Here is a 13,714-nt window from a genome sequence, read left to right as displayed (position 1 = left end):
ATCTATTAGTGATGACATAGATTTACCTTAAAAAGGAACTTACCCTAAATATTAAAAAAAAAAACAATATTTTCTAATTAAAGAAATATTTTCCATAAAATAAAACCCTAAAACTACATACTACATACAATAAATATTTTCAATACAGAATAGAAATATTTTCAAAACAGAATAGAATTAGGGATTAAAATATGGACCATAATTAGTATAGGGAGTCTGAAAATTTTAATTTAAAAAAGATTATGTAGATAAAAAAAAATTAGGAGAATGACTCTTTAATACCAACCTCTATAGGTTAAATAAAAAGAAATAAAAATATTTTTTATAAAAAGTTTTTATACCATTGAACTTTGCTCCAAGATTGAGAAAGGCTTAGTTATTTAATATAAAATTTTAGTTAGTAAAAATTTGAAGGAAGAAAATTTAGAAAATTAAAACAACACAATAACAAACCCATAAGTAATACTAATAAAAGATAATAAAAGATATAAAATATTTTTGTTGTTGTCAAATTTTAATAAAAAACCTTGAAACTAAATTTCAAACATGATGTGTTTTTCATAAAATAAAACCCTAAAACTTATTATTATATTTGAAGACAAAAAACCTCTAAAATATATTTCATAAATACAACCCTAAAACATATAAGATTTATTAGATGTTTCTCATAAAATAAAAATCTAAAACTTACTGAGTAAATTATAAAAAAAAATATTTTTCATAAAATAAAACCTTAAAACATATAATACTCATTAAACATTTCCTATAAAATAAAACAATTCCTATACAATTCAATTCACACTCTAAAACCAAAGAAATTAGGAAAACCTAGAAATGCAGGTAAATGAAGGCGATTCCTAAATCCACCTCTATAGAAAAGTTAATGCTTCGTCCTTACACTCACCTGACAGGAGCTTGACGTCACCGGGACCATTGATCATGGGCATGCATCCATGCATCCATCTCTCCTCACCCAGTTCCGGCGATGCGTGTTCCTGCCCGCCTCCAGCGCCGGTGTTCCTACCCGAGTTGCCCAACGGTTCAGCATAATCAATGCAAGTAGTGCGCTCCGATGCACTGATAGTAATCACAGCATTAATGTTATTCAAATAATGAGCCCATTTGAATTCAAATTCAAATTTGAATTTAAGCGCCCAAAATTCAGCGCTCATCTATATTTCAGCAACCACATTCGAATTTCTTCAGAGCTTCGTCAACCGGAAAGATCGCACATCTATATCTCCCGCGGTCATTTCAAATATTTTCAAAAAGGCCAGCCCGCTCTTTTGCATATTGATTCTCTGTTCAGTTTTGTTTTGTCAATGAAGTTGCAGACGATAGAATATCATGACCTCGCCCTTCAAATTCGGTCTTCCAGAGATAAAACTCAAGAGCAGACAATGAACGAAGCAATGAAGGCTCTGTGCTCCACAAAAAACAGGCAATATGATGACGTTGAGAACGCTATGACCGAAGAATTAAACTCTTTGGCCATGGGGATCTCAGAGAGAAGATGGCAGTGGAAGAAGGGTGAAGTTATGTTGAAGGATTGGGGTTCATACAGATCACTGGAAAAAAACCTTCTAGAGCTGGAGATAATGGGGAGCGAAATGAGCGTGGTGATGGAATCTGGCGGAGACTCGGCGTATTTGAGGATCCGAGAAGGTAATCAATGGAGAAAATTGGGAAGCTGTCGCCTTCTCAGTATAAAGGCGTGGTTCCTCAGGGGCAACGACAGGGGGATAACAAATGCGCTGGAAAATATTGCCACTTCATTAATACACCGAAAATTGGCACTCTTGGTCTGTGCTGGGTCGGTCGTAAACATACATATATACATCGACTCCTTTAACTGTAAATCCCAAGAAGCTAAGGAGAGGCCTTTCTCCTTTTCTAATGTTCGGTTGATTTTTATTCTTGGTTCTGTCCAAGACGACGATTCTTTTGAATCATTGGTCTCTCAATTTTTTAGCGGTGAATTGAAATGTACACAAAAATTTCAGCATGTTAAGACCCGTCGTTGTTATGAACCACCTGCAGTGATGGTTCAGTGTGGAAAGGGTTACTAGAGTCTTATGGAATAGAAATGATGCATTAAATTCGATATCGCCATGATGCCTTAGCTTTTGAGGTTTTCCTTGTATATATTTTGTAGTTGGAATTTGTTTTAATTTTTATCTATACAAGATTTTCAATGTTTTCCCTAATATTTGATATTTTTTAACTAGTTATTTTAAAGGCATAATATTTAATATTTTTTAACTAGATATTTTAAAGGCATACACATTTTATAGGTATAATTTTAAGTATTTTTATTTTGAGTAGAATGTTTAGAATTTTAGTTTAATTATTAAAGATTTATTTTTTATTAAATATTTTAAAATGGTTTTAATAGTAATTATGGTTTAAAAGTTAAGGTTTATCTTAAAAGTACTTATGGTATTTTTGTTCTTTTAATTAATTAATTTATTAAAAATAATGTCATAAGAATATGAATTATGATTGGTGGATATTTGGTATTAATAAGCCATGGTATTGGTATTGGCACACATTATTATAATAAAAGTTATTTGCAAATTAAGAATTTTCATCGTAAAATAGAGATGAATCTCCATGGCTAATAATTTTGGTATGTGTTTTTTAAAATAAATATGTTTAACATACATCTTAATTTTTTTTATATAATTAATAATAATAATAATAAAGTTTTAATTTAGTTAATTTTAATGTTTTTTAAATGTTGGTAATGTGATATGTATCATGAGCTTTGATGCTTAGCTTAGTTCTGTGCATCATAAGTTCAATTCTCTCGACACTATTAGGTGAGGTTCTCATTAAAAAAAATTGAAATGTATCATAAGATCATGTTTAAATGTTTATCAACTTTTATTCACCATTTATTTTATATAATTATCTTAATTTTATATCACATATAAAATTTTCAAAATAAAATTTGTAATTAATAATGTTTTTTTATGTTAGGATTAATAATATTTTTTATAATTTTTAATAATTGACATTTTATATATGCATAGTATAATTAATTTTAATGATTAAACTTTTAAGAAATTATTTTTCAATATAATTTAGAAAATTAATTTAATTAATTATTGTTAATTGAGTAACTAAGAATTTGATTTTATTATAATATCTATCAACATCTTTGTTGAACATTTATTTTATATAATTATCTTAATTTTATACCATATAAAAAATTTCCAAAGCAATATTTGTGATTAATAATGATTTTTTTTTTAAATTAATAATATATATATATATATATATATATATATATATATATATATTAATAATTAACTCATTTTATATATACATTAGTTGTAATGATTTAATTGTCATTTTTCAATATAGTTCAGAAAAATAGTTTAAATAATTATTGTTAGTAGCTCTATGTAAATTCTTAGTAATAAGAATTTGATTCTATTTTTTCGAAGTGTAATTATCCATTAAGTTTAAGCTGGAAAATAGTTATCCACTTCACTCACAATTAAATCAAACACTTATATTGTGAAATTTAGATCATAAAATGACAATTTGTTTTTTTATAATTAACTCAAAAATGTTTTCATATGATTTACATGTTTAAAAATGTTAAAGTCAAACCATTTTAAAAAAATATTATGAGATTATACTCATTTATAGAGTGGTATAATTAGTTGTATGATTTTTTTTTAATCATAGTGAATTGGTAAGGATCAAAATTAACACTTGGAAAAATATCGAGAAGTTTATGTGATCGGCTAGGATTTTGGTATGAAAGCCCTGACGCCTCTACAACAATCCCTCGGCAGCGGCGATTCCTTCACCTGTACCTACCTCACTTTGGCCTTCTGATAGAGGCATGAGTACACCTACGAGGGGGGCGAGAGATCCCCTCCTACTGAAACGTAGCGGCTGGGGAAACAAGTAGTCAAGGAGCAACGACGACAGGCAATCATGGCAGCACCAACAAAGGCCCTCCAGTTCTTAGGGCCCTGATGACCACCATTATTGCAGCAAGGACGCTACAACTCCTGGGGCTACCAACTTTACTTCATCAACCCGGGGTTCGTACAAACTTGGAGGTGGCAGTGCTGTATACACAAATATATGTAACTGGTCTACTATTTGTCACTGTTGAGTTAGGGTGATGGACCACTAGGGTTTCTCAAACCAACCTTCTATTGACTAGAAGAAGTCTGATTACCAATTTGGAGAAGGGAAACTTAGCCTAATTGGAAGAAAAGAAATGTTGTCTATTGCATGAAAGAAAGACTAAAAGAAATGCTTGCAAAACAACATGAAATCCTCTATCTACTTGCTAACATACTTTGCTTGCAAAAGAACCATATTTTAACACATGTGAGGTTTTAACTAGTCTAAGCATGAAATTTGATCTAAAGAGTGCTACCTGTTGTGTGCAAGAATAAATATAAAAGAACTTTTTCTTTTTATATTTTTGCTTGAAAAATGTAAATGCTAATCTTTCTTGGTTCTTTGGCAGGGGAGACAGGTGTGAAGGAAAAAGAGTATAATGGTTTAAATGACTTGGAGGGCAAGTAGGGACCTAATCTAGGCTTTTAGTGATGATTTTTCTCGATTCGGGCTCTAAACAGGCTACTACATGTCTTCCTACAGGATGTCTATGAGAAGTACTAGTTCACCTATAGGATTCCTTGTTTTACTATAGGAACAGGCTGAAATCTTATGGAGTGGTCTAGAAGGTGGGGTGGAGCTTGGAAAACGTGAATAAGGTGGAAATAAGGCATGGGAGTGGTAGGCACTTACTTAGAACTCAAGCCAAAGCTTTAAGATGGTTGGATTTTCTCAATGGAGATGGCAAGTTTTCCTCATAAGATAAGAATTTGAATTGAGACCTTAGTGACTTTTGGCAATCATGGGTGGATATGGCTTGGCTAAGGTTGCTGAGATGAGGTCTCCCTGCAATTTAGAAACTCCTGCAACAACAAACATCATTCTTGGAATTCATATATAAACTCATCAAAAACAAGAAAGTGTATTCAAGTAAAAGAAAACAGAGTTATCACCATTTACTTACTAAGCTCATGCACGGAAATGCTTGGAACCAATATGAAAGAGAGATGAAAGCAGTGAAAAACTTAAGAGATCATAAAATACCAATTGCAACTTATCTATGAAACTGCAAGATAATGACCAAATTAGCAAGAAACCCCTAAATTACACAAAAAACAAGAATTCTGTCTTTTTGGGCTGTATGTGAAGTGTTCCTCAAACCATGATCCCTAAAAGGGAGAAATGAGGTGAAAACCACTTGTTGTCGGCCTTTTTGGAATATATTCTTATCACTACAATGCTACTGTTAGAACTATCCACAAATGGAATCAAACTAATTAAATCTACTAATGCTTGCAAATTAACAACACCAAAATCAGTGTAACTCTAACTATGAACCTAACCTAAGCATACATATACAACAAAGTAACCTTTGCTGCTAAGGTTGAGCCCTAACCCAAGAGCTTCAGCTCTCTGTGTCAACTCAGTGCTAGATCAAGGGAATGTTACTCATTTTCATTAAAGAAATCATAAATACATAAGAGTTCTTGGTTACAATGTTTTAACTTGAAAACTTCTTAGCTATCTTGAACAAAAAATCCAAATCTTAATGATGTCTTAGGTCTCTCGATTTATACAGCTGAATTTACCAACAAATTCCTTAAATTTAGGGAGCCTTGGCTCCAATCTCAAGATCAACTGGCCTTCAACTATCACTGGCTTGGCTGGCAATGAACTTCATGATTCGGTTGCTTACAACTCCAAGTTTATGAGATTTGATTGAGGAATCTTCTAGTGAGTGAGGAGTTAAGGAGGAAGATCATGTCTCCTAGAATGCCTCTTGCTTATCCCCATTCAAGTTCCTGCACCTTAATTAACCAAAATTTACTCCAAAACCTACAATCAATGCACATTAGACCACTAGAGATGACATCTCATCTTTACTCTCCTCATTAAGCAAAACATAATTAAAACATGTAGAGAATGATGAGAGAAGTTGATTTTAGTAAGCTGGAGGTGCATTCGAAACAAAGTTACCTTTCGAAACAAAGTTACCTACATCTGTCCCCCCATGGAAAGGGAAAGCCAAGATACTGAAAGGCCTGGAGGCCACAAGGAGTGCGCTCTAGACCCTGCTCCTCCCTAAAAGTATAACGTTTGAAGGTCTACCTTTGGGACGAATACCTACCATGAATTTCGAGGACTAGGACCTCATGGGTAGCGAGAAGTTCCCACACCTGGCCACAGAGAGGTTAATGAAGCAGAAATGGTTGCACGATGTGCAGAAGGTTGGTTTACTCCATCTACGATGGATACCCCACTACCACCACACGCCAATCAACATTTTCGTCATCAGGCAGTTGTCGTTCCTAATGCATGACGGGTATATTTGGCTGGAGGAGCCTATTCCCATCATGGCCAACCTAATTCACATAATTTCTTAACTTCCCTTCAAAGGACACACACCGCGACCATAGCGGGAAAAAGTAGTGACTTGGCCCTCGCAGAAGCCATGAAGGTGAAGTATAAACTAGAGAAGAAAAAGAGGGGGTACGCAATAGCAAGAATTAAGGGCAAAAGGGTGTGCATAGCCACCCAACCGCTAGCCGACAAGTTGATGAGGAAATGTCGCACCGACGAAGTACTAATGTATGTGATTGCGTTGGAAGAGCAGTGCACAGAGGGGGTACAGTTCAACTGGGTGTAGTTCCTCTACGAGGAGTTTCTGACAAACTGCAAGGAGGCCTAGGAGTAGGGTAAGACCTTCTACTATGCATGGTTTCTCTTATCCATCTTGTTGGTTGTAGGGGAACTACCCAAGGATAGACAGTTTCCCAATATTGAGGATGATTTTCCTGAAGCCGTGAGGTACACCTTGCTCTGGGCTACGAAGATGCGAAGAGAATTCGCAAGACAAAGGTGTTCTGGGTGTTCATGGAGACGAGCATCCGAATGTGGATCAATCGAAGGCCATGCCTATTCCATACAGTTTATAACAGCTTGCAGAGCTCGACAGAGTTCAAAGTAGATATGCATAACCTGTATATTTGGGCATGCAAGGATCTAGCACAAAAATGGGTGAAGCTTCCGTTCATAACAACAGATGATGCGATCTTCGTAGTAATGGAGTCATGGCCTCTGGAGTGGCATACCTTGGACTTGGTATAAATGGAGAAGGCCACATCCCAGCAAAGAAAGAAGGACACCAAGCTATGCATCACACAACTAGCTGAAAAGAGGCACTACGAACAAGAAGTAGCCGCACAGTGGAAGACAACCGATGTAGCAGCAGCAGCGCAGATGGCAGAAATCACAACAACGCCCACAAAAGACCCCAAGGAGGCCTAGGAGATGTCCACAGGGAAACAAACCAGGGAAGTGGACAAGACATAAGAGTGCACAGACCCCGGTTCAGCATCAACCTAACTCAAGCGGCCACGCGGCCCTAAGAAAACAACTCCTAGGAAGAAGGTAAAGGTGCCAAAGACGTCTTTTGACCTAATCATGCTCACAGAAGGTGATCTGTTTGACATCGGCGAAACGACTCGTGAGTTCACAAAGGATGCACTCAAGGAACTGAGGATGGATCAGAACACTGTGTTGGGGGCGCTCAGTGCGCAGCTATAAGGCTTACATGTATAGCCCTCCAAAATAGGTACAATGGCTTTGTACGTCATAGCAGGAATCATAGAAGCCGAACAGACGTTGCGCGCCTATATGGACAACCCTTTCGTTTCGCCTGATGGTGCCCTAGCAGCAGCAAGCGAGGTTGACCGGGCTGCGATGAGTAGCATGAAAGGCGTCGGCTTAAACTTGGTAGCCCTGCCGTATGAAACCTTGTACTAGTTATAGGATGGGGTCATCACAAAGCTCTGCGCTAGGGAAGGCCGCGCGATCCAGGTCTTGAATGAGCAGAAACTAAACATGGATTAGCTCAGCCTCCAGTGTGATGAGTTGATTGCACAGGCTCCTAGACGGGAGCACATTGTAGAGGATGCGTGTAGGAGCGTCCCAAAGTTGGTCGTGCCTACAGAGCTACTAGCAGCAGAGCGGGACCATAGATTGGTGACTAGAGTCCACAAGGCCAGGGAGGAAATGACGAAGGTTTAGTTGGAGCTGAACCTACAGATCGCCGAGCTGCGATTGAAGGCACAACCCTCCACGCCCCCAAAAGTCAGAGAGCAACATGCCTATGCTATCTAGACGGGGTTGGATCAAATTGGCCAGGCGACACAGGATTGCACCGGTATGTTGGATCAAGCACTAATCATGCTTACATAACTGCAGGAAGATCCAAAACTACAACGCCTAGAGACAGAGGTGAGTGAGTTGCAACAGGAGTACGAGAGTATCCACTAGACCATGCAGACGGTTGTCCTTACTCAACGACTCGCCAAACTACTGTAGGCAAGGGCACTGAAGGACCAATTAGACGTCGGGCAACAAAAAGAAGCCCTGCTTAAAGCATGCATCCAACCATGGATTGATGAAGCTTTTACAATTACAGCTACCATTGAAGACATGCTAGAACAAATGCAGGAACTCTATGCGGTTAGATAGGAATGTGACCCTACTCACAAAGGTTTAGAGATACATGTGAAACAAGTACAACAGATAGCAGAATAGTCTACCATGGACACACATGTTGTGCGAGACCTGCTGGATGGACTTCACGGAAAGATTGATGCACCAACAGAGTGACTAGGGATGAGTCACGATGATTGTGTTGGGGCCCTGTTGGGCATGGGATCCCCCACAGTAGGTTTTGGGGCTTAAAGCCTGAGTTTTGGTCAATTATAATATAAGACTCCGTAAAGTGTGGGCGCGGAGTGCAAAAGTCTAGGATGAGTCATAGGGTTGTCCGTCCTAAGAATTGTAAAATAATGTAAAGTTGTGTCGACCTACCCATGGTCCGCGGACCATGGGATTTTATAAATAGAGAGAAGCTCTAAGTGTAAAGATAGTTTTTTGGCAAGCAACTAATAGATAGATGCGAAGGCATGGTTATAGAATGAAGGGAAGTTGAAGCGTATTGGGTCGCAGCAGTAGGAAGAGGCTCTGCAGCTCAGTGCACAGAGGCCTAGTAGAGTCTGCAGCTTAGTGCGCGGACCCCTATAGCTAAGTGCGTAGGGCATAGTTGGGTCTGTAATTGAATTGAACATGAAAAATATTATTAATAAAGATAAGCTTGATTCAAAGTACATTCCATCTGTTCATGGATCTATATTTTGATGTTATGCATTATTGTTATCTAGTTATTTATATGTCTACACTTGATAAACACTGGTATGAATGCTTATGTATGACAAAATTCTAATTAATTAGCAATTAGAACTTAATTAAGGAAGACTTGCGTAACTAACACGGGTCGTGCTGCAGCTAGAGCTGCATGAAGGTAATAACATAGGAAGCAACATGCTCGTGTCCAATAAGCATGGAGGTTTGATTGCATCCCTATCGCCACCTACCAGACATCCCCACGGTGCCGAAACTTTGTTCTAGCACCCTCCCATACTGCTTCGAGTGAGACCTCAGTCCGCGTTCCATAGACTGTTGCAGAAAGGGCTAGTGGTACAGGGGTTTGCTTGGCTAAAATCACATCTGAACCTAGGTCAAGCCCCACATAGCCAACACTATCTTATTTCCATTATGTTTATAAGCATAGTTGAGTATTCTTCTATTAATGAAATGAAGGTTTTTTCTATTGCATCTCTCTGTTTATGATTATATGTGTAAGTTTTTGTGTTCATGTTTAAGTTTAGATCAATTATTCTTAAATTATTCACAGTGTGGAACCACACCATATGGATACCTTAAGAGATTCCTTTTTTACCATGGAAACATTTCTGGTCCTCCCATACTTATGGGAGATAATACCCTTATCAAAGTACGTGGAAAAAGAAGAGTAGATAGGGATAATGGTTTCTTTGATAACCTATTTAATCCATACTCATACTATGAGTCTACCAGACAATGAATTTTTGTAGAGGAAAGCCAGTAGAATTTACACCTGAGACTGTTAGCATTTGTAAGATGACAAATGGCTCTATAGTTATTCTAGGTAAAGTAGACCTTTCCGCAAGGTTTTATTCCTTTTCATTTTGCTTCCGAATCTTCTTAGATTATGTTAGTAACACATGCAAACAAAGAGAGTCCATTGGGACACACAATTTTTCGACACTTGAACTACAAGTACCTACAACAAATTAATAGAGAAGGAATGGTTACAAGGATTCCCAACATTCAATCTTTTGAAGGATTTTTCCATGGCTATATTATGGGAAAACATCTAGAGGATATTTGAAGAAAGGAAATGCAAGAAGGCCATCATCAACCCTTAATCTCATGCAAAATGATATCACTAGATATTTTCCTAAACCATCTATGATAAAAGGTGAGGTAGTCTCTTACGTTCATAGACAACTAGTAACATTAAATTTGGGTCTATTTTATTAAATCCAAGTTAGAGGTCTTTGAACTTTTCCAGGACATTAAACCACATGTAGAAAAAATAGGAAAGGCATCAAAATGTTGCACATAGAGAATAGGGGGGAGTATGTGAACAAAGGCATGGAAAGGCTTTGTTCAGATGGAGTTATCTAGTTACAACACATAGTGTCATACAATCAATATGATGTGGTATAAAGGAAGAATAGGAGACTAAAAGAAATTACCAACTGCATGATGCATGCAAACTCATTACCTTCAAATTTATGGTCTAAAATAATCAACTATGTTTCTTACATCTAGAACAAAGTACCACATGAATCCACGAAACACAAAACTCCTTATGAGTCATGCTGCACTAAGAGATCGGAAGTCACCCATCTCCATATCCTTGGATCATGAGAATGGGATTAAATATCATTGGATAGGTGAAACTATTTAGAGCCACAGAGTAAGGAGTGCATGTTCGTTGGATATTCAGAAGGATTCAAACGAGGTAGGTTGTTAGATATGTCCACAAAAAACTATAAAGTTTGAAGAAGATCCTCTACATGCAACTCCATAGGAACCTGCTCCATAACCTCCACCACTTCCATATGTCAGTATTCAAGATTATGATTCTTCTTACACTTGAAATGAAAATTCCAAACCTATTGAGCAAGTAGTAGAAGATTCAGATTCACCACCACCATTGACATAGAACGGGTGCATCACAGTAATTTGTTAGATTATCTTTCCAAAATATATTAAGTGGAAGAAATTCAACACGCACTTATAGCAACGGAACCATGCATGCCCTTGTATTATTATGTCATATTATCTTTTGATCCTCAATTTTATGAAGAGGATAAAAGAAATCCCAACTTGGAAGCAACAATGAATGAGTAATACAATTTGTTCATTTTGAACCACAAATTGGATTTGGTTCTATTTCTAGCAAGTCCAAAGCTTGATCATTGTGAATGGATCTAAGAACGAGAATACTAGAAAATTATTGGGAATTAGGATATACCAAGGGAGGTGGGGGCATGAATCAATATTTTACAAATTGTACACTCCTTTAACAAATCATTCAATCTAATAAAATTGGCAAATAGCAAGACCTTATTCACATGACAAATGTACATAGTGATTTTACTTGGAAACGAATCCTAGAGAAAAACACAAAGCTTATTTTTATTATGATGTAAATCAGAAGCCCCAGCTTTGATTACATCAATGTTTATAAGGACCTACTCACAAGACGGACTAACCCCTTCAGATCTACACGCACCACTTGTACCACTTGCTCTCATACCATTTGTACTACGCACCACTTGTACCACTTGCTCTCATACCATTTGTACTACTGGTATAAAAATTTAATTTGGTACCACTTGTATCACTTGTATGATACCGAATAGAAATATTGGGAGTGAGAAAACAATTGTTTTCTTGGTGTTCTTCTAAAGTAATTAGTGTAGGGAATACAATGGCCATATGAGCGAGAACAATATGCTTCCATTAATATGGAATCATTGTGCACAACTGCCTCTATGACTGTACAAAATTTAGTTTAAAATTTATTCCAAAAGATATCTTTTACAATTTTTATATCTCTATATATACCACTTTTATCAATGGGGAAAAACTTTCTAATAAGCCCTCTTCACATTAATTGGACTCATACAACTCCGTAAAACTTATTTAATAATGATGAATTGCATTGCATTACAAGAATGATATTTTATCCACCTTGAAGAGCAAAGGTGTTAGAACCCAAACAAAGATTCACACATATCTTCTATTAGGAAATTTTGCACTCACTAACCTCCAATGGAATAATAATTGAAGGAACATTTAAAAAAGAACAAAGAAGACATAGTTATACACCAAACAAAAGTCACACTATATTTTATTAGTTAATCAATAGTTACATATATCAAAATAGATCACTGATCATAATTACTAAAAATAGCTAACCTAAAAGCTCACAACAATTAACAATGTGTAACACACATGTAATACACATGGAACTATTACTTCCAAGCCCTTCCTTTAATGTTTACATGTCAAATATTAAAATCACAAATTACAATAGCAATATTGATCTTTGTTTTGTTGATCTTCATTAACACCTACACCCACAGTGGAGCCTCACATACTACCCTCTCTCTCCGCCAAAACTTCAAGCATATCACTTGACTAATTTAACAGCTTGTGACCATCATTGACATACTTGTACGACCAAAGGCTCTTGACTACAAAGAAAAATAATTTGTTATTGAATCACTGTATGGACTTACTTCTATCTATCAAAATGCATTGAATTGCAATTTTCATAGTTATATAATTAAATAGTTTGGGTAGTGTGTATATTGAGAAGTCAATCATACAACTTGACAATTTTTAACATACACAAAAAGATAATTACAATTTTGATAGTTATATAGTTAAATGGTTTTGGTATTTTGTATATTGAGAAGTCAATAATACAACTTGACTATTTTTAACATACACACAAAGGTAAATGATAATTGTTAATCTTGAAGCATTTAAAAAACAATTTGACCACCCACATATAATGGAATATAAACATAACCAAATTAGTGATATGTTTTATTGGAATAAAATAACATAACCACTAACTCAAACTATGTTACTTTATTCAATAATAACTTTCAGTTCATCAGTACACACTTCAATAATAATAATGACATATTGCAACATAGGAAAATTGGAACCCACACCACAAAGTTTTACGAGGATTTCATACAACTTCATATACATACACAAGATCCCACTCAAAATGTAAGATCTCAACCCTTCATATACATACACAAGATCCCACTCAAAATGTAAGATCTCAACCCTTCAAAATAATAACGATGATGTTCCCTATTTAGCTCTGGATATCACATCTGATCTGGTATGGGTTCAACAATTCCACTAATGGATTCGTCACTAGTGGCAACTTGACTATATCCACATCAAATCACAATAAGGCAATGATTGCTTCTTCAATTAAATAGGAGAACAACACACATGCACACAAAAATATAAACACATGAAAAATACACAATCACCTTCCTGCACTATCTCATATATAATGATTTAAACTTGTAGAATTTGCATAATTATAGCCTCTCATGGTGGAACTAACTTTGATACCAATTTGGAAAAACTACCAAAGACAAACATAAAAAACTACCAAAAACAAACATAGTTACACACCATAGACCAATCACACTGTACT

Source organism: Pinus tabuliformis, chromosome 8 (assembly GCF_031772625.1).
Source record: "Pinus tabuliformis cultivar Carrire ecotype Pingquan chromosome 8, CPIR1, whole genome shotgun sequence".
NCBI classification, from domain to species: Eukaryota; Viridiplantae; Streptophyta; class Pinopsida; order Pinales; family Pinaceae; genus Pinus; species Pinus tabuliformis.
This window is presented reverse-complemented; position numbering follows the sequence as displayed.